At 40.0% G+C, this 21,449-nt stretch overlaps 1 protein-coding gene and 1 non-coding gene across 2 annotated transcripts in view; both read right to left on the reverse strand.

Annotated features, from left to right (window-relative positions):
* The window catches only part of SPAG16 (sperm associated antigen 16), a 1,005,436-nt gene that overhangs the window by 366,879 nt on the left and 617,108 nt on the right, over positions 1-21,449 (reverse strand). The gene's annotated exons all lie outside the window — the stretch shown is intronic.
* On the reverse strand, positions 10,043-10,183 carry LOC142425272 (small nucleolar RNA SNORA48). Its single transcript, XR_012779621.1, has one exon. It is a non-coding gene; the product is annotated as a small nucleolar RNA SNORA48 (small nucleolar RNA).

Consider the following 21,449-nt stretch of genomic DNA (forward strand, 5'->3'; position numbering starts at 1 on the left):
TGATATTGCTACTTCATTTTATTTATGTCCCTGGGTGGAAAAGATAGAGAAACAATGCAGAGAGACTACTGTGAGGAAACTATTATAACCCCAAATCCTGCAGGTAATCAAGAAGTCATTGATTTCCCATCACCAGTGGCAGTCTTCTGGAATTTCCTTAACCTAAAATTTCCTTTGCATGGAAATCTCGAGTCTCAGCTAATACTATCTGCTGATCTATATTCTGTTTGTCTGTTTTTCTTTTCTTTCTGTATGCCCATAAAATGGAGTGGGGAAAGGGGTTAAGTGCCTGTGCAGTTCATTCCATGTGTGTTTGTGTGTGTGTTTATATTTATACACATGTGTATCTTTGTTATATTTTGTATGGGGAAAAATCGAGACATTTGTTAGCTGGAAATGAATAAAGAATGAAGGGTGCTTGAAATTGGGTCTGAGAGAGTTCTTACTAAGTAGCCTTTAGAAAGCAAATGGCACACAGAAAGAGGCTTTTAAGGGTCAAAGCATCTTGTCTTTACTTGCCACTCTGTGCTCCATTCAACAGCTGAAAATTACTAGGCACAGAATATAGTAATTGTTTGAACACTGATCAGGGGTCAGATCATTGAACTGATTAAATTAACTGTTGGCAGTGCCCACTCCAACTAAACCAAACAACAGTGATTCAAAACATACTGATAATTTCCCACTTATTGATTTTTCTGTTAATAAAACATCTTCCATAATGACTGCATGATTGTTTCTCTGAAATTTCTCACTCGAATCTGGTTAAACTTCTATGGAGGATGACTGACAAGAATGGAATCCAATACGAGGGATCTATGGCTAACAAGTATTTACTATGTTGCTTTATTTGTAAGCAAAAAGAGGAATTAACGAAGGCGACGTCTTGCTTTTGCTGGCAATGTATGCTGGCCCTCAGCCACACATACCATAATTTTATCATTTTATGCAACTGTGCTAGGCAGATGTTTATCTAAATCATTTAAATCTCTGTCGCTTACAGTTTAGACACATTCAGTATTAAGAGATGTTCTCTGTGTAAAAGTATAGATTAAAAGTTAATTAAGAAGAAGGAGAAAAGTAATTACTTTTTCCATAGGCATTTGTTTCATTTTTGGCAGATTAAAACTGAGGAAGTGGAACGATGGCTTGGAAACCCAAAATATTTTTAAAAATCATTATTGTTTTCCTCTTTATATACTGAGAGGAGCCAAGTTAATTAAGAAAAGTAATCCATTTAGTAATTCAGGATAGGCTAATGGATAATGTAATACTGTTCAGTCAGTGGGATTATTTTTTAGGATTGATGCTTTTAAAGTTTTATACCTAAATTATCCATCAAAAAATGGAAATCATCAATATGTAAATGGAAAGGCTGATATAATCTCAACTACAATAGTGCACACACAAAAAGGAATTTTTGGAGTGTTTCCTGGGACTTCTAAACCATATAAACTCTATTTGAAAAATAAATGTAATGAAGTGATTTTACATATCTAATTTTATGCTTCTGTGATTTAATGGGGGGAAGTCCTGCTAAATGGCTAGAGAATTTAGGTATCCCTTATACGCTCTGGCACAGTCCTGCTGTGAATATCACTTTAACCTTTTTTAAGCTCTAGCACCATTCCATACAATGGTATCATTTGACAAATGAATTTATGTATATATACCATGGATTTCAGTAAACCTCTAGATTAAGACAAATTATTTTCTCAACAGAACATTGCTAAATGCCATATAATTATATTAAATTCTCCATAGTAATAATCACTGTAATGAGAGCTGCAAAATGACTGCCATTAAAAGCCATTTTAATCACCTTAAATTTGCCTCAAAATCATTCTTTTGGACTTGAATATCATGTGCATCTCTACACGCAGGGGAGAAAGCAAGCCTATTCTGACATAGGCACATTGATTTTCTGGGGGCAGTCAGGGCTATGAGTTAGCAAAGGAGGTCATGGTGTGGATACAGGTCACTGTATACATGGGGTCTTCAAGATGAAGTTAAAAGATAATCGGATTTTTCCATGCCCTTTGGGAGCATCCCTTTGATGCTGCCATTCTCATTCTCATAAATGTACTTAGGACATTGGGGATTTTTTATTAGTATCATAGAGACATCAAGAACACATTTAATATTGCAGAGGGAATATGTCACTCTTACATCTTCTGATTTAGGCTCAGTAAGTGCTTGAACAAGTAGTAGCTAAAGTGAATGAAAGAAGAGAAGGCAGAAACAGCCAAAAAGTATTTTAAGGGTGGCTCAAGGAAACAAAGTAAAGTATTTTGATGAAATTTGCAACACTGGATTTGGAAACAAAAATGGAAGAACATCGCAGCATTTCTCAAGCTGAAAGTGAAGCAAATGAAAGGTCACGTTGCAATATTGAAGGATCCTTTATTGAACAATGAAAGAAGCATAAAAAATGATGGAGACTATAAACTGAGTCACTGTCTCAAAAAAAAATACTGGTCGAGGTTGAACCATTTCAGGACATAGCATACGATCAAGAACCAAGGATAATGAAGGAAAAAACTCCAAGTGCACAGAAAGCATTGAGGACAAACAAGGATCCAGTAATTGGCATAATAGCAAGTGAGATATTTCAACTAACAGATGCTATCCTGGAAGTGATCGCTCATTTGTGTCAAGAAACTGAAGAGACAGCTTCCCGGCTAACCAAAGAGAAGAGATCCACATTTGGAGCCATTCCAAAGAGAGGTGATCTAAGAGGATATGGGAATCATAAGAAGGTGACTCTTTAACTCCTGAGGAAGAGGCCGAAGAACCGTGCAGAAACATGCTGGGGATCTAAAAGAGCTGCGATTTTAAAGTCTCCTTTGTACCACTTCACTGTCTAGACTATAAACGGATTTTAGCTGGGAGTTGTGTATGTTGTTTTTATCTGATCTGTGATGTAAGCAGTAAAAGTAGCCGCTAGGAAAAAAATTCATTTCCTTAAGTCAGATGTAGGGATGTTTCGTTAAGCCTCACAGCTGTATCCCAAGGTGAATAATACAGAGCATGTGTAGTTCTAAAATGGTAGCATACAATTGTTATACCACCTCTGAGACGCCACTGCCAAGGTGTTTACTGAGTGTGATAGAACTTCTGGTACCTTCACTCAATGTTCGTAAGTCCAACTTTTTTCCCCTAAAAACATCTTGGGCTCCAATGTGTACATCCAATATCGCATGTCTTGGGCATACCCATCATATGGATCTCATTCTGTGCCGATATTGATTAGAGCAGTGCGGTTACCATATAATGTAAAAAGATATTCATATAAACAATGCAACTATCTGTGACACCAACTAAAGCACAAAATAAACCATGAACAGTGGTGGGAAAACAAAACAAAACAAGAGAGTGGAGCTTTTGGGAACTCTTGAGACAGTGGTTTCTGCGGGCCACTTCCACCCATCCACGGGCTTTGGGAATGGACCATACTGGAGAGTCCGTGAGAGGACTAGCACCACCATAGTGGACTTCTCATCATGCTGCACATACGTCAGTTAAAGACAAGGCCATTGTTAGGGTCGTAGGTTGAAGTTATCCACAATGAAACTGGGAACAAGAGGAAGGAAAACGCAAGGTCTTTCCCGTGCTGCCTGTGATTTCGCATTTCTGTGCTATGTATGTTTTGGGCGTGATGTACTTCAAGAAGTACCTCAAACTAAGGGCTGGCCTCTTGGAGGTGTGGTGACAGAGCTGGAGGCGCTCAACGTTTTCTGTCTGAGAAGGAGAGTCAGTGAAGGACACTTTTCAAACCAAGTGAACAGGGAATTACAGTTGGGAAAATAATCAGCTCGAAGGAGAGGATGCCAGGTGAGACGGCGTAGGCAAGCAAGGCTGGACTCGCTCTGCATGAAGAAATTAGGGGGGGATGCTTGAGTGCATTGAATGTTTTCATTCTCAACTCCAGATCAGATCAAGAGGCATCCAACCGTAACAGTCATGTCTGGGGCTGTGTAAGCAGACTCCCAGCTGCCACTTAAGAGGTAAAAGATCCATTCCCAAACTGACCGCTTTCTATGATGCAGTATTTGAGATTGTGCCGCTCTTAGTAGAAAAGCATGGTTGCGAATGCTCCTGAGAGCAGCAGAGATTGATCTAGAAGAAGCCAAAGATTGGGCAATGTTAGATGTCTTCTAGTCATTGCTAGAATATCTCCCAGCCTTTTCAAAAACTTCAAGTTATTTCTGATGATCTGTGTGCCTTTGACTCCATCTGAGAGGGGCTTATGAGAGCTGTACCTGGGCCTTCCAATGCTCACTGGAAAAGTGAGCTGCCTCGAGATGGTCACTACTTGCTGGTACGGTTGTGTGTTTTTCCTTTGTATTGTTTTCTTATGATTTCATTTATAAATATACTTCCACATGCATTTGGCTATAACTTTTACATTATCATGGCTGTTACTAATCATGAAAATCTAATACATTGAAGTATCTCTTGCAATAGTTAAGTTTAATAGCAAAACTATCACAAATTCGATATAATTCTGCTTATTCCATTCCTTCCTCTTGAATTTTCACTTAAGCCACATGATTCTTTGTAAACAAAAATACTATTAAGCGGTGCACATGCTATCATAACTCAAAGGCGTGATTTCAATTTAGTTCGTTACGTCACTACTATTGCCCTTCTGTTCAGCACTACACAGGAATTATGATGGACAACTAGTGTCAGCACAGCCACGTGGCAAAGGATTCTGTCTGGTCTGGTCTCAGGGGTTTATGGAGGAGGGTGACTCCCTGAGCTAGGACGCCACGGGCTGTTACAACCCCTCGACTGAAGAACATGAAATCCTCCCCACTGGCAAAGGGGAAATATCACCACAGACGGAGAAAAGCTTGAAGTTGTAAAGGATTTCCTTTTACTTGGACAATTAAGAAATGCCTGTGGAAGCAGCAGTCAAAAAATCAGAAGACGTATCTGCATGGAAATGATCAGATCTGCTGCCTTTGTGAGTTTTTTCAGTGAGATTTTTAAAGTTAATTCTCTGGGCTCTGTTCCACCATTTGCACTGTTGGGACAATTGCATGGACACTTTTGCATCAGGCTAATCTTTGATCTCTGGTGGTTTTCGAGCAATGCTGAAAATCAGCACTCGGATTTGAACATTCGAAGGTGTGAATTACCTGGAAATAAACAGCCATGTTCTAGGGGCAAGGTTTCTCCTACACTTTGGGCTTCTCTGCCATGGTCCGAAATTAGGGGCAGTCAAATCCGTGAGGTTGCAACAAATGCCATAAGACTTTAGCAGGACTCATTGACCAGTGGTAAGCAGTGGACACGTACTCATATGTTCTCATCTACTGTATATCTTTGCCGTCAGACAATATTAATCATGGGCAAGTTTTGGTCCATTCTTAACTATAACAAAAGAACACCTAATTTCCATTTCCCATTATTTAGAGTCTAGTTAATATTTACTATGATTTCCAAATTCCTCCTCCTATAAATTTAAATTAAATTTCTTGCCTTGGAGAAATGGATTGTCTGACTTCTTTATTTCATGCTGTGTCCCACCCTATGCTGGAATTATATCCTGCCCCCTCCCCGCAGCTCCCTTTATATTTCCTCATCTGGTAAAGCCGCTTCGCGGTCTTTAACCTTTCTTCCAAAGCTTTGGTTTGCATTTCTGACATCATCCCGTCGGCTGCGTTGTAGCTCCCTGGGAACGATGCATCATGGTCAGGAGAAAGGGGAGACGCTTTCGGTGTTTGTCTCTGTTTGTCAGTCTTCAGCACATCTTACCCACATAGATGGGGTATGAAATAAAGTTTGTAGAAAATAAACTAAAACGTGGTCAAGCCCATTTCTAGTCCCTTTCAGGTAATTTTTGATTTCTTTTTAAAAATGGAACTCTAGAAGAACGAGCAGGCAGAAGTGAAGCAGGAGAAGACAAATCAGCCTTGGGCAAAGATTGCATACACAGGTCAAACCCAGTGAAATTAACATTGGCGGAGAGGCGTTTCCGTACAATATTTTATAAAAATAAAACACCTCCTCTAGATTGAATTCATCTTCTTGTAATTAGCATGTATGATACAAGAACGGGCAACATCTCCCAAACTGTTTGGGAGAAATGCACTAGACCTTGACCCCTGATCATGTGTGGGCAGCTCTGCAACCCGCTGTGCAGGTCTGGGGCTGGTGCAGTCAACTCGGGCTTGCCAACTGTACAGTAGCTGGAAATTAATTGATTGTGCCTCAGAGCCAGGTGTGTTCTTACCGTTGTAATTCTCTGTCACACTCTGAGTAAGACAAGATAAGAAGTGCCAAAGAGCATGATATTAAAGGCAGTTGCAAGACTTCTCGAGGATGTACTTCCATGTTAAAAAAGGTGACCTGCCTGGTGGATGAAATACGCTCTGTGGTTACACGAGCGCCTTGCCCTTCTTTGATTGGCTGCACCAGTTAGCTCGGCTCACTTTATAAGGACTTGAGGAGCAGGGCAAGCCTGCCCACTAATGTTTCTATCTCCATAAGCTTTGGGATTTGACTGTCCTTCCCTACGCCCTCGCAAAACAATCCCACTAATAAAAACGACTTCACGGTAATAATATAATAATAACACGTCAATGTCAATCATGGTTTTAATGAACATTAACAGAACTTATATTGTTTATGCATATGTTGTAAAACAATTTACAATATGTTCCATTCAATATCTATTAACATGCCATATTGTAAATCACGCAGAAAAAGGAACCTATTTTTTATTAAATAAACAGAAATATGCTAAAATTGCCTCCTGGGAAAAATTTATCAAGTCCATCTAACAACACGGGATAAAAACCCTTGTGATAGGCAGCTGCCCGGAGCCTGGCAGCAGATTACCAAGGAGAGTGAGTGATGCAATGTGCAGCAGCCCTTGCGGCTGGTCAGCCCCAGGAACGTCATCTGTCAGACTCTGGAAGGCAGAGCCCTCGTGGGTATGTCAGTATTCTTGCTGACTCCAAATTGCCTCTATCTGAACTCTACCACCGTGGATCACCTAGCCTCTAAGTGCAAGGAAAAGTGGTTGGTTACCTTCAGATTTCACACTGAGTACAATAGGAAACGCCCTAATCAGATGTGTACACGCGTAGTTTAGAAAAGCAAGATGAAAGTTAGCACCCACATGGGAAGAGAAAACACAGCCTCTGAAGTGGGTTTGATGGGGAAGAAATCAGCAAATAAAAAAGCAAATGAACTTGATCTAACTTGCCTTTCGAAAACTGCTAGAGCTCTCTGAGTCAGGCCACTTCACCGTGCGAGGGATGGCTTTCTGCAAAGATCTCTCATGCGGAGCATTAGTAAAAGCTTTCCTTGGCAATTCTGCCTGGCCCCCTTGTTTCTATTCTTAGTGTGATGGATGCCTTTTCATTTTGAAATATTGTTCTTTTGCTATAAAATATTTTCAGAGAGGACCAAAAGCGCTGGGAGCTGAGTAACAGGCAGACATGTACAAGACTAGCATTAGCAAACTAGTACTGCGCATTGTTGTCCTTGAAAGGGCAACTCCTGCGTGGAGGCCACAGCAGATGCGCACAGAGCTAAATCCCAACGTTGCACGCCATCGCGTCCTCGGCCTCTGTGAGCAAACGGCCACAGTGAGTGTGAAAGTCGTACAGCACGGGGCTAATCGCTCTCAGGGAGACATGCGACTCCTGCAGGCGGCATCCTCTGTGTCTGGTCCACTCATCCACAATGTTCCAGAGTGACATGGAGCCTGCAGGGTCTGGAGTGGACCCTCCTACTATCTTGCCCAAGTTGAATGCCCTTTCTCTTTTCTTTTCTCAAAAGCTCTTATGATTTTGGTGGCGAGAAAACGTTAGTTTACTAATACAGAGGCACCAACCATCTGGTAACGGGGAGGGTAACAGGGACGGGAAGGGGCATCGTTACTAGTGTGGGCCATCCAAATACCAAGTGAAGGCCCCAGAATGATAGTGCCTCTTCTCTCTAAATCAACCAATCAGAATGCCTTTTGGAGTGATTATTCTACTCTGTGACAAATTTGCCCATAGAGCAAAGCCACGTGGTGAAGCAATGTGAAAATTAATCCATTCACTCCTAAAACTTTCACACACGATCACTATCATTAATATCACACAAAGTTAGTCACTGTTTTAAAAGAAAATATTAGCATTGCAGACCCATTTTTCTCTATATTTTTGAATAAATTCATTTACCCATTCAATAATAACTTTACTAAAAATATTAACTCATGTATTTAAAAAATAACTATTGTTATACCACTTAAAGTGCCCAATACATTAAGGGAGAAATATTAGTGCAAAGAGACATGCCCTTATCGAGATTACAGAGTAAGTGTGAAGACAGTTTTCCAGTTTCATGAGTGCCTAAACACTGACATTCTTTCCAGGTTGGACTTCCTTGTGGAAGTGATTTTTGTGCTGAAAAATAAAGCAATTTTCATATTATCAAGGCAAGGAGATATGGGGACAAGTAGAGGGAACAACAGACTGAAAGTCCTTGCAATAATTGAACACGTTGACTATGGAAACTGTAGGGAAAACAGTAAGGAAAGGAGAGGATGGGTAGATTGGCAGAGACCACATTTATATGAAGTCACACTAGGACTTGATTTGGGAGCAAAGTAGAGCAGAGTATGGTGTGGCACCTGGGCGAGGTGAGCTTGAAAGCCATATGGAGGTGCTTGGAAAATCGCTATGGCTGCAATATGAATGTGAGGGCCGATTTAGACATTATGGCAATATAACAGGGACTTTGATGATAGCTTAAACTGAAAGTGTGATAGCGGTTATAGAGAAAATAGGGAAATCTAAGCAATATATAGAAATTAAAATCTCAGCAGCACTTGTGAGGAATAGGATACGGTGATCAGAGCAGGATGCCTCAACAATATACAGAGATACTGAGCTTTCTTTACTCGAGGTGGTATGGGAAGTTAACGTAACTTAGGAGTTAAGGGTGAAGTATGTGGAGCTGCGAAGGAGGCAGCTGAGATGGAGACATGTCTTGGGAGGAACTCTGTCTCCTCTGAATGCTGGGATGACTGAAGCGCAGGCTGGGACACTCACGAAAGAAGCAACGGAAACTGCAGGAACTTCAATCTTTGGAGCCAATTAGAAAAGGAACAATGTCAGAGGATGATTAAGAAAGGGGAATCAAGGATGACAAAGTAAAACACCCCCCCCCCATTTTTTAAAGCAATAAAAATAGCGGACAAAGTGTGGGTGAGTAATTTCAGATGGTGAACAGGTTTTTGCACTTAAAGGAGGAAGACAAAAGCAAGGTTGGAGCCAAGCGAAGGAGAATGACTTTTTATTTCTCTTTATGGGAGGGACTGAAGCACATTCAAAGCTCATGCACGCATTTGGCTTTAAAAAAATGATTCTGCAATGATATTTGAGGCGACTTCTGGAAAATCACCTTTCCCTTTGAAAATAACATACTCTACAAGGTTTTTTTAAAAATGTATATTTTAAATTTATTTCACTGCATTTCAACAATCCTGTGAAAAGGTTCCATTGTACCAACTTCACAGATGCACTTACAGAGAGTTTTTAAATAAGTCATTTCTCCAAATTTATTCAAAAATATAATATTTTAGAAAAAGTTCTAAATATAGTTCAGCCTAATTGTAGCTAAGGCAAATATTAAAGTGGCAAAACAGTTTTGTGCTGCAGAAAGAAGTTTATTTTAAGACTAAAATGACAAAAATTATCACCTTAGTTTCACTATAAGAAGCTAATGCAAGGCAACCTTGGAGTATGACTTCTCATGCTTCGAAGAGAACATGGTTGAATTTGATTGTTCAGATCTCTTTTAGAAATAAAACTAATAAATTCATTGGATAAAGATTATCTTTAAGAGAATGTCATTTATCATTAATAACTTTATTTTTAAAATAGAAAATACCCACTTCACTCCCACTAGATACATATTTTGAAATATTCTTTTAAATAGTATGAGTTGTCTGATTATTTTTCCCATTAGAAAATCACACTATATTCAATTATTGAAAACCTGATCAAATATTAGGATGTCTTGGGTTTTTTAATGTGCCCTAGGCATGAAACAGCTCTGGCCACGATCTAGGCATCAAACTAGGATGAACAAAGGGCTGCCAGTCTGCTCTGCCCCTGACTGATGTAAGAGCACCACCACTAATCAGGTCTCTTTCCCATAGCCAGGGGGATATAATTTTTAAAAAATATTTCTATGTTAACTTCAAGTAAGCTTCCTGATATTCATGTTAGAAAAGACATGCCTGTTTCCTCTCTGGCCCTAATGTAACGTTAATTAGTATTCCACACTGTGGTCACTTCACTCATAAAGGAAGTTCCTGTTCCCATTAATCTGCAGCTATCCCTTAATTAGTTATTATTAGAATAATCATCTTAGCTGCCAGTGCATGACAGCAAATGTGGGGTGGGGAATTACTTATACGGTCCTTCTAGCCACAGTCTTTCTAATTCCCACCAAATGATTGAGTAGGACTGTGCAAAGGTGAGGTGTGTGGGGCCTAACGAGAAGATTGCATAGCTTGTTAATAATGTAAAGCTGATGCGTGTCACTTTTGTGGAGATGAGACCTTGCAAGTAAACTGTTAGGACCCCAATGTGGGAATATTACTAGCTTGCTAGATTTAAAATAAGCCAAGATTTAAAATAAGCCATCTCGGAGGCAGGAAGAGGGATCTGAAAATCACACTGAAAGGAAAGCCGAAAGTGGAGTTTATCCTTTAGACCTGAGATCCCTGCACTGAAAATCTTCTTAATCCAGGAGAGAGAAGGGTGACACAAAGACAGTGTGAGATGGCGAGACACAGGGGCAGAGAAACTGCAGCAACAGAGACAGCGAAGCAAAGCAGCACAAAGTAATGGCCCACTTCCAAAACAAGAAAACTGAGATTCTTTAAGTAAGAAGTTCATAGATGATTGGGGTACCTCTGGGCACTCCTTTAAAAAATCATTTCATTGGGGGTTCATACAACTCTTACTACAATCCATACATCCATACATTGTGTCAGGCACATTTGTACATTTGTTGCCATCATCATTCTCAAAACATTTCCTTTCTACTTGAGCCCTTGGCATCAGCTCCTCATTTCCCCTCCCTCCCTCCTTTACCCTTGATAATTTATAAATTATTATTATTTTGTCATGTCTTACACTGTCCGGTCTACCTTCATCCACTTTTCTGTTGTCCATCCCCCAGGGAGGGTTTTTTGTAGATCCTGTGATCGGCTCCCCTTTCCACCCACCCTCTATCACCACTCTCACCACTGGTTCATCTGTCCTGGATTCTCTGTGCTTCCAGTTCCTATCTGTACCCTTATATATCCTCTGGTCTATCCTCGCCATCGATTTTGGATCACTTGTTGTTCCCTTGTCCCTGTCCTGGATTCTCTGTGCTTCCAGTTCCTATCTGTACCCTTGTATATCCTCTGGTCTATCCTCGCCATCGATTTTGGATCACTTGCTGTTCCCTTGTCCCTGTGTTTGTTAACACCACTTTCCCACCCCCCACCACCTCTCCCTTTTCCATTCCCCCAGAACTGTAGATCCAGTTGTTTTCTCCTCCAGATTGTTTATCCCGCCTAACTTATCTAGATAAACCTGAAGAGATAATAACATGTACAAAAGAAAGACAGAACAAAACAAAGCAACAAAAGAAAATAAAACAATGTCTAGTATGCTAACCCATGGAGCTAAAACTGTGAATGTTCAAGCTAAGCTTTACTGATAAAGTGTGGTCCTTCTGAGTCCTTAGCTTCAGAGCAAGTTTTGTACTATTTACCCAAGCAGAGCAGATCTCAAAGAGGCATCAAGCTTAGAAATTGAGGGCCTGAGAGAAAAACACCCATGGGCACAGCGGAAAGAACACTGTCTGTACCAAAGAAAGAAGCCCTGCTGACCTGGTGCTTGTGAGTTGGGCTGTGATCAGCAAAGCCTCCGTTTGAAACCATCAGTGTGCTTTGTGGGAGAAAAATGAGGTTTTCTACTCCCATAAAAAGTTACAATCTTTGGAACTCACAGAGACAGTTCTCCCCTGCTCTACAAGTTGTCGTGAATCACAATAACTCAACGGCACTGCATTTGTTTGTTTTCTTTTCTTTACATCAGAGAAGTTCATCCTGAGCTCTTCTGTTCCTGCATCACAATCATTTATTTACCTAATGAAATGAACAAGGTTAATACTGTCTGTTCATGCTGTGTGGCCCTTGCAAAAAATTAGGAAGCCTACCTGAGATTCAGTGCCCCAAAGGGGAGAGTAACATCATTTAATTAACCTGAAATATGAACACATGATCTGACAAATAAATTTTATCTGGTGAGATAAATCCATGCATATAAAATCTATCCACCTCTGCTTGAGTGTTTCCAGTCATCTTCTAAGAAATATGGTCCATCCCTTCCAGGTTCATTTACTTGAACCCGGAAGACTCTGGTCTCATTAGAATTGAGAAGAGGAAATTAGCCGGTTGCCATTTGACAAGGTTGGCGAAAGATGTTGGCATCCTTATTTTTCCTCTTCCAGTGCCCCTGTCCACTCCTGAGTTCCTGGCTGAGATGTGTGACCCTATAAACTGGAGCTCCCCCAAATGTAAATTCTATGTGGCCAAATATTTTATTCCATAGATGAACTGGACTCTGACAAAGCCCTGCAATACTTGCTGACAGGTTTTATATTTAGATCAGCAATATATACAAATGTACTTTAGAGGATGCATAGACAGAATGCCTTTTATAAGTGAAGATGGCGAGGCTTTATTCTCACTTATGTTGGACATGCTCTCTTTCAGAGGAGACCACTATTTTTGCATCATGTTTGGACACAGAGTGAGCAAATAGAAGAAGATCATTAATGCAAGCTAAGATGACACAGCCTTGTTCAATGAAAATGAAGAGGACCTAAATCATTTACTATGGGAATCAAAGGCGACAGCCCTTAGTATGGATTAAACCTCAACATAAAAAATCCTCACAGATGGACTGAACAGCAACATCATGATAAATGAAGAAAAGTTTCACTTTTTCCAAGGTTTCATTTTATTTGGATGCACAATCAACCCTCATGGAAACATCGGTCAAGAAATTAAATGATATATTGGGAAAATCTGGGGCCACACACCTCTTGAAAGTGTTAAAGATCAAAGGTGTTATTTTAAGTATTAGGTGCACATGACCCAGGCATGGCATTTTCATGAATCACCTTCTTTGTATGAGAAGGCTACACAATGAATAAGAAAGCCAAAAGGAAGCTTGGTGCACTTGAATTATGGTCTACATGATGAATATTGACTATATCACTTCTGTCAGAGAACACGGAGCCCAGGTTGCATAGTGGTTATGAATTTCCCTGCTAATCACAAAGTCAGCAGTTCTAAACTCGCTGGCCCTTGGGAGAACCATAGGCTTGCCACTCCCATCAAGAGCTACTCTGAAATCCACACAGGTGGTCCTAACCCTGTCCTATAGGATTGCCATGAGTCAGGACAGGCTTGATAGCAGTGAGTTTAGCTTGTTGAGTTCCCAGTGAACAGCTCTTGTTGGAAGTCGTATACCCAGAATGCTTCATAGAAGTTAGGCTGGTGAGACGTCATCTTATGTAATTTGGATGTGTTATCATAATGGACTTGTCCCTGGACAAGAATGTTATGCTTGGTAAAATAGAAGCTGAGAGAAAAATAGTAGAACCCTCAGTGAGATAGACTGATTCAGTGGCAAACCTACGATCTGGGTGACAGCGTTGGACTAGACAGCATTTTGTTCTATTACATAGGAATCACTGCTAGTTGGAACTGCCCCCCGGCACCTGACAATAGCCCCAAGCAGTACACAGATTGAGAATGTATATTTGATGTAATGAAAATGAGAAAAACTGCACAAATATGTGTGTCACATGGTGTTATGCATGTGTATAAAACATTTTACATATATCTATGAAAGTACATATGTGCACTTTTATAGTTTTGTTCAGACTTATTTTGCTCTATCCCTATTTTGTTCCCTGATGCACTATTTATATCCAATACGTAAGCCATATGAATCATATCAAGGTCTTGAACAAAATCGTGTGACTCAAAGCTCTACTTCCTCAGTTCCTTCGGATCAGATCATTTAGCTAATGCTCATCACACCAAAAAGGTTAGGTGTGCGCTCACCTTTCTCAGAACTCTGTGAGATACTTGCGAGAACACACATCCCGGGGTCTTTTTAGAATAAACTGAACTAGAATTTCTTCTTTTGGGACCAAAAGTCTATATTTATAACAAACTCATCTAATAATTCTTAAGCACATGATAACTAAAGCAAAATAGAACTAGAACAATCCTGTCCCCTTATTTTTAATACACCGTGTCACCTTGGCTCTTGAGAAAGCAAGCTTTCAGTATCTTCTTCCCATCAGCTTCACCCCCCTGGTGGGCATTCTAAAACGTGTTATAAAATGTAGTTATTCTGATTATATTGTCCCCAGAGAGGTAGGAATTAAATTGCATGTAAAATAAAATTTTGTATTGATAGGAATAAATTATCATATGATTAGTATATGTTTGAGTAATTAAAAATGATAAAATATTAAATCTAGTAACTTTATTGACCTTTTAAAAATTCTAAAACACACACAAATTAATTTTAACTTTTATATGAATAATTTTTCATCAACCCTAAAATGTGTCTGTGTGTGTATATGTACAAATATCATAGACAGAGATTGGATTTTAAAGGAAGTGTAAATTAAGAAAATGTGATGCTTTTAACGTTTCCATTTTCTTTTGCCCTGTAATTTAAAGTATGTTATATAAGTTATCTTTAAAAATTACTGTCAGGTTCATCCAGTCCTGCCATGCTGGGAAGTTAGCTCTCAGTTGTCCTGAGGACTGCCTCAAGCCGCCTAGCAGTCAATTTGAAATAGTGGTGGGGCAGCGCTCTGGTCTCCTGTTACCTGGAGTAGAACCCATTGAATGTACAGAGGTAAAATATAGTTTGAGACATGTTTGAAAAATGATACTATGTGAATGAAAATTATTTATTGATAATCATGAATTTTAAAAACCTTAATTTACATTTCCATCACTTAGGATTAAGGAAATATATACAATAAAATATTTGTAACCAAACTTCATGTTTAATTCATTTATTCAGCATTAATATATATTCACAAGTGTGTGGTGTGTGTGTGATCATTTTCTCTAAAATAGCACTGTCATTTATGGAACAAAACTCAAGAGATTGGTACAAATCAGAGAGCATAAGAAGAGTTGAAGAAAGCAATTTTTAACATATATACACTTGAAGTACCAATTTTATACCCAAATTAAAAGCTATTTTCAAGATTAAGATGACCTCCAATAAACAAAGCAATATTTAATGTTTAACTATTTCTTCAATTGTATTGTGGCATGATTTTCTACTGTTTCAAACAAAACTATATTTTTACTTTACAAAACACCTGAGCTAATAAATTCTCCTTTTATCAATGGCTGATAGTTTATTGTACTGTGATGGCTCGGATCTCACCAAGGAGGAAATAAAATGTGTAAAATGGAATATCTTAGGCATCAGTGAACTGAAATAGACCGGCCTTGGCCATTTTGAAGTAGACAATCATAAGGTCTGCTATTCTGCGTACAGTGCATTGAAGATGAATGCATAAGCCAAATTTATTGTCAAAAGGACATTTCAAAGTCTCTGGTGAAGTACATTGCTGCCAGTTATAGGAGATAAGTTCCAGATACCAACTAGGATAACTAGTTTATACATTATTTGAATTTACACATCAACAACTAATGCTGGTGATAAAGAAAGTGAAAATTTCTTACTAATTTCTGCAGTCTGAAACCAATCAAACATGCAATCATTGTTCTCAGCTCCCCATTCCCCCCAACTTCCTCTTCTGCCCCCACCAAGAGAGCAACAATGCGGTCACTGTCTCTATAGCTTTACTTAGCCTGGATTTCATACACAGAAAAACATCTTTAAAAAAACGCTAAAGTAAAACAGAAAAACTCAATTAAAGAGACAGCAGCAAAATATTAACTAGAGCAAATTTAAAATGGATCAAGAGGGGAGATCTTAGGATAAAGCTTTAGTTGTAACCTAATTACATCTGCAATAATCTGATTTCCACCGCACTCTGCATGAGAGCAAGGCTGCTCACATCCCGGGTCCAGAGTCAGGGAGGGTGCACAGAAGGCTTAATCCACGAGGGAACCCTGCACATGGATTTTGGGCGTCCTCTGTCATCTACAGCCTTCAACATCACCAAGATTTTTGAGCAATGTGTATTTGTGTTGCACATAAGTTCACGGAGTATGAAATTTGAGTGGATGGCTTATCATCAAGTGAGGACTCCATCTGTACTGAAATAACTCATTTGTTTAACTTTTTTATTGACTCATTTTTTAAAAACCCATCAGCACTTTAATCACTGTGCAACCTTACTCCTTCTTTGTAACCTATGTTGTTGCTGCTGTTTTATTGCGTGCTGGTGTAGTTAGGTTTTATTTCAACTTGAGTGGTCCAGAATTGCCCCGTGATATGATTTAACATGGTGTGATCCCATAACGGGGTCTTCTGTGAAGCAGCCAGGCAGTTGGGGAGAATAGACCTCTTTAATCTGGTCATAGCTTTGATACGATTGGGGGATGTGTCTTTCAAGGTACAGTCTACCGTTCATATGAATTGCCTGTGTGCAGAAGCTAGCTCACTTTACTGCTGGATTTGGATCCTGCATCTGGCTGGTCGACTTCCTGTTATATCACCTGCCTGTCCCTGCGACCACCCGGAGGCTGCCTGTCATCTTGAGTTCATTCATCTTCGCATCCACCAGCCTGTGTGCTTCCTGCCTCATCTTCCTGCTCCCTGTTCCTCAACAGAAGAAGCCTTTAACTTACATCTGACTCACAGACTTCAACCCAACTGGATTTACATACTTCTATAACTGTGTGATCTATGTCTTGATAGAAATCTCATTTAATATGCAAATATACAAGTGTATACAAGTGTCACAGGTTTTTCTTCTCTGAAGAACTCAGGCTACCATAGATGCCATCAAGTTGATAGGTCTCATATACCCGCCCCCCCCCCCAGGCCATCCATCTTCTTGAGAGTCTTCCTCTCTTTTCGCTGACTCTGTACCAAAAATGACCAAAGAAAGTGAGATAAAGTTTCACCTTTCTCACTCTTTCACCAATTAAACTATAAATTGTTCCAAGAGAAGACTGCCTCTTGCTTAAGCTTGCCTCCTTTTACACTGCCCACACCACCCCTACACTACGCACCCTATTGACACTCTGTGAGTGTTTGTCTTGTGAAGTTAATCTTGGGGCTGGAGAATATGATCATTCACTGACTGCAATCTTCATCTATTTTACAATCTACATCTATTTTATTAATCAAAATAAAACATTTTATCTTTATTTGGTGCATTCTGCATTACTCAGAAACACTTCATTTTTCGTTGCGTAGGGCTTCATACGTTAGAGTTTGATTACCTGACTTCTCTGCTGACTGATTTATTTAAAAATCTTCTCGTGGCCCAGGAGACATGCCTTCTATTAGCAGTTATTCAAATATCGAAACAACTAGTATCTTCTGTTTTACTTAACATAAAAATAGGTAAGAAAATTGTCTTCCTTGTTGTTTAAAAAAAGCATTGAATAATATAAATTCATAGTCATTTACCTGTTGCTGCCAAATTAAATTCTGACTCGTAGCGACCCTGTAGGCCAGAGTCAAACTGCCTCTCAGGCTTTCCGAAGTGGCAAATCTTTAGGGAAGCAGGAAACCACCTCTTCCCCCATGGAGCAGCTGGTGGCTTCCAACTACAGGCCAACAGTTACTGCAGGTGCTGATCCCTTGCCGCGTGGGGTCCTCAATAATCCTGGTCTTTCTGCTTGTCTAATCCAGACACCTTCAGTTAAGCCTTGAACATCTGTCTACATAAATAAAATAAGGGTTCTGTTGAATTGTACTTTTGTCCTTACCAAATCTTTAATTTCCTGATAATTTTTGGACCTGGTATCTGACAAGAGCTTCGAGCCTATGAATTCCACAGAGTGTCTCCAGACGGGCTTCCTGCCTTGCTGCGGCACATCAGGTTCTTCCACATGCGCACTTTTGCCAGTGTCCCTTGTTCTCTGAGCTGGGTTAGACTCCAAGCAGCTGTCTGTTGTATTCTCTGTTACTGATCAAGTAATAATTATATCTCCTCAGTATGCCTATAAATTTTCAGGTTCTTATTATCAATTCTGCAATTTATGACCATGCTCACAGTTTCCATCAACTGAAATGATTAATTATAGAAATGTCACCAGAGTCACTATTTGTAAAAAGCTCAGAGTAACAGTGCATTTGATAGGAAAACAAAAAGAACTCTACCAGCTCGTGAACTCCCTTTGTCCCTGAACAAAGTGAAGCCTTAGAGGCAAGGAAAGGAGAAGAGCAAGAGCAAAGGAGTCTCACCATCTTCCTTTACGTCCTGTGGAGCAGGTAGGGATCATTTAAAAAACATTTTGTCAGCCAAATGTGAGAACTTTGATTAGAACTACCACCATCCAGCTAGGTTGGGTCCCTCCCATAAGCAAACCCTGAGAGAAATATTCGAAGGCGATATATCTGAGAGGTAAACACCGAAAGCACAAAAAAATGGAGTAGGAAAAACTGAAACAGGAACAGGAGAAAGTCTATCTACGTTGTGCTGTGGGCACAGCAGCAGAAGTGTCGCACACAGGAGAGAGAAGCCCAGGTATTGTTCCACTGGCTTGCACCTGTCCTCCAGGGTTTGGCTCCTGGGTTTCTGGTCAGCTCTGCCTGTCAGCTGAGGCACCGGTAGCATCCAAGACGCCCAACCTTGAGTCAGGGACACATAATAACAGTAGACATGGCAAGGGGACAACGGTCCATGCAGCTGATCCGGACAGCGCGGGTTAAATGAGGGCTGTTAGACAAAGGCTACATGAACAGCATTTGTTACGTCCACTTAGGTTTGATTTAGAGGCTGCACAAAGCTAGGTACTTCCTTATAAACCACAAGTTATTTGGTGGACACATGTAGCATCAACTTTACTTGAATAGCACAAGCCATTTATAAAAGCCTTTACACGGTTGTCTGGGTTTTATGCGGCCTTCAAAGGTGTAACCCTGACACTTCACAGCCCTCTGTCTGCAAGTGATTCCAACTCAAATCAACCCTATCGGACAGAGGCAAAAGGCTCCATCCACGGGGTTTAGAGGATGTAAGGTCTATGGAGACAGATGATCTCCTTTTATCTCCTGGAGCAGCTGGTCGGATCCAACTGCTGACCTTTTAGGTAACAGCCAAATGCTTATGCCACTATGGCACCAGGTCTCCATATGGCACTGAAAACTCATTGTTTAGAATTCATTAAACGAATTCACACATGAAAAATAGTAATTTTCAATATCAGTAGAGAATGCCAAGTTATAAGTAAAAGAGAAAGGAACGTGTGCATTTTCTTTTCTTTATTTTGAAATGACGAAGGAATCTCTATCCTTGTTGACTTTTGAGTGACTAGGTGAGTTAGAATGAGACTTGTTCATGGGACAAACCCACATTGTCCTATTATCTTACTTTCTATAGTCTCTATCTCCTGTCCTGTATGTGTTGGGGCCTGGGGAAGGGAAGCTAGTGGATTTGTTTGGGTTTTTAACTGAAAAAAAATCCTTTTCTCTGCTGTTATCCTGATACAACCACAATCATCCCATGCACGTACTAAAATCCATAGCCACATATGGTTTATATGTGCCCACCGTTGTTTTCATATCCTTTAGCCATGTCTCTCCATGGCCCAAACTGTTCAACATGCCAAACTGGCCCAAAGGTTGAGGTTGGAACTCACCCAGATGCACCCCAGGAGAATGGCCTGGTGGTCTGTTTCTTCAGAAGCCTCAGCCTTGAATACCCCGTGCAGAAGTTCTCCCCTGTACATGTACAATTGCCCTGGATCTTAACTGACGACATGGCAACCAGGGACGAGTGCCCTTTAACTCCAACAAGCACAAAGCAGACAACACAACCTCTTCTCTCACGTCTCTTGCACTTGCTACTTGTAACACCTTGATACACCTTGGCTACCATTCCAGATGTTCCTCCTAGAGCTTTACGCTTCCATGACAGTTGTATCTTAATTAGAATTGAAATATTCCTACTTTGGGGACAATCCTCTTTCCTACCCACAAAAATACCCTTTTCACATTTCTCTGACATGTGTCTTATTGGACTCTATTGCACATTTTGCTGATATTTATCTCCATTTATTCCATATTACCAGAGAGTGGACTAATATTTCCTAAACTTTTTTTTTAATCTGCCTCCTTCCACTAAGAAACATTCCACCACGCGGATATTTGTTTTTGTTGTTGTATCCACAGCATCTCTAATAGTGGCTGCAGCGTATTAACCTGTGGGTTGAACATATTTAACTCGGTGGTAGAGATTTATATTTTGGTAAAAAGAACTTATACACGTATTTATACATGAATTACATGGTTGTTGTTATAACTTGCTGTTGTAAGGTTCTGACGAAGAGCAACCCTACCCAACAGCTACAGCAGGACACGGACAGCGAGCGGCCGGGGCCAAGTAGGGTTCAGAAGAGGATGTGGAAAAAGGAGCATCATCGTCAGACAGATATTGGCTGAAAGCAGAAAATACCAGAAAGATGTTTACTTGTGTTTTATTTATTATGCCAAGGCATAACAAACTATGGATAACCTTTAGAAGAGTGGGATTTCCATAACATGATTGTCCTCATGCGGAACTCACACATGAACAATGATGCTTCCTGTATCATTCCCTATTTCGCCTTCCTGTATCATTACCTATAGAATCTCTCAGTAGTGCAAATCAAGGCTTGAATTTTTACTTTGAGTTCTTTCAGTCTGAGATAAGCTGAGCAAGTTTTAATTTTTTTGGTGGTCTAGCTCTAGGTCTTTGCACATTTAATTTGTCTTCTCATGCTGCCCTTTGAAAATCCCTCTTCAGTTCTTTGATGTCATTCCTTCCACTTGCTTTAAAGACTCTAAGACTATGAACATGTTTCAGAGTCTCTTTTGATATTCACTTTGACCTTTTCTTTCTTTCCTGTCTTTTTTGTTTGTTTTAGGGTTTTGGGGTTTATTTTTGCATTTTAATCTATTTTTCTTTTAATCATTTTATTGGGAGCTTGTACAATTCTTATCACAACCCATCCATCCATCCATTGTGTCAAGCACATTTGTACATTTGTTGCCATCATCATTCTCAAAACATTTACTTTCTACTTGAGCCCTTGGTATCAGCTCCTCCTTTGTCCGCCTCCCTCCTCACTACCCCTCCCTCATGAACCTTCATAATTCATAAATTGTTATTATTTTGTCATGTCTGACATATTCATGTACAGTTTTCTTGATGTCAGTCCACAGCTCATCAGGTCTTCTGACATTAGTGCTTAA

Source organism: Tenrec ecaudatus, chromosome 13 (assembly GCF_050624435.1).
Source record: "Tenrec ecaudatus isolate mTenEca1 chromosome 13, mTenEca1.hap1, whole genome shotgun sequence".
NCBI classification, from domain to species: domain Eukaryota; kingdom Metazoa; phylum Chordata; class Mammalia; order Afrosoricida; family Tenrecidae; genus Tenrec; species Tenrec ecaudatus.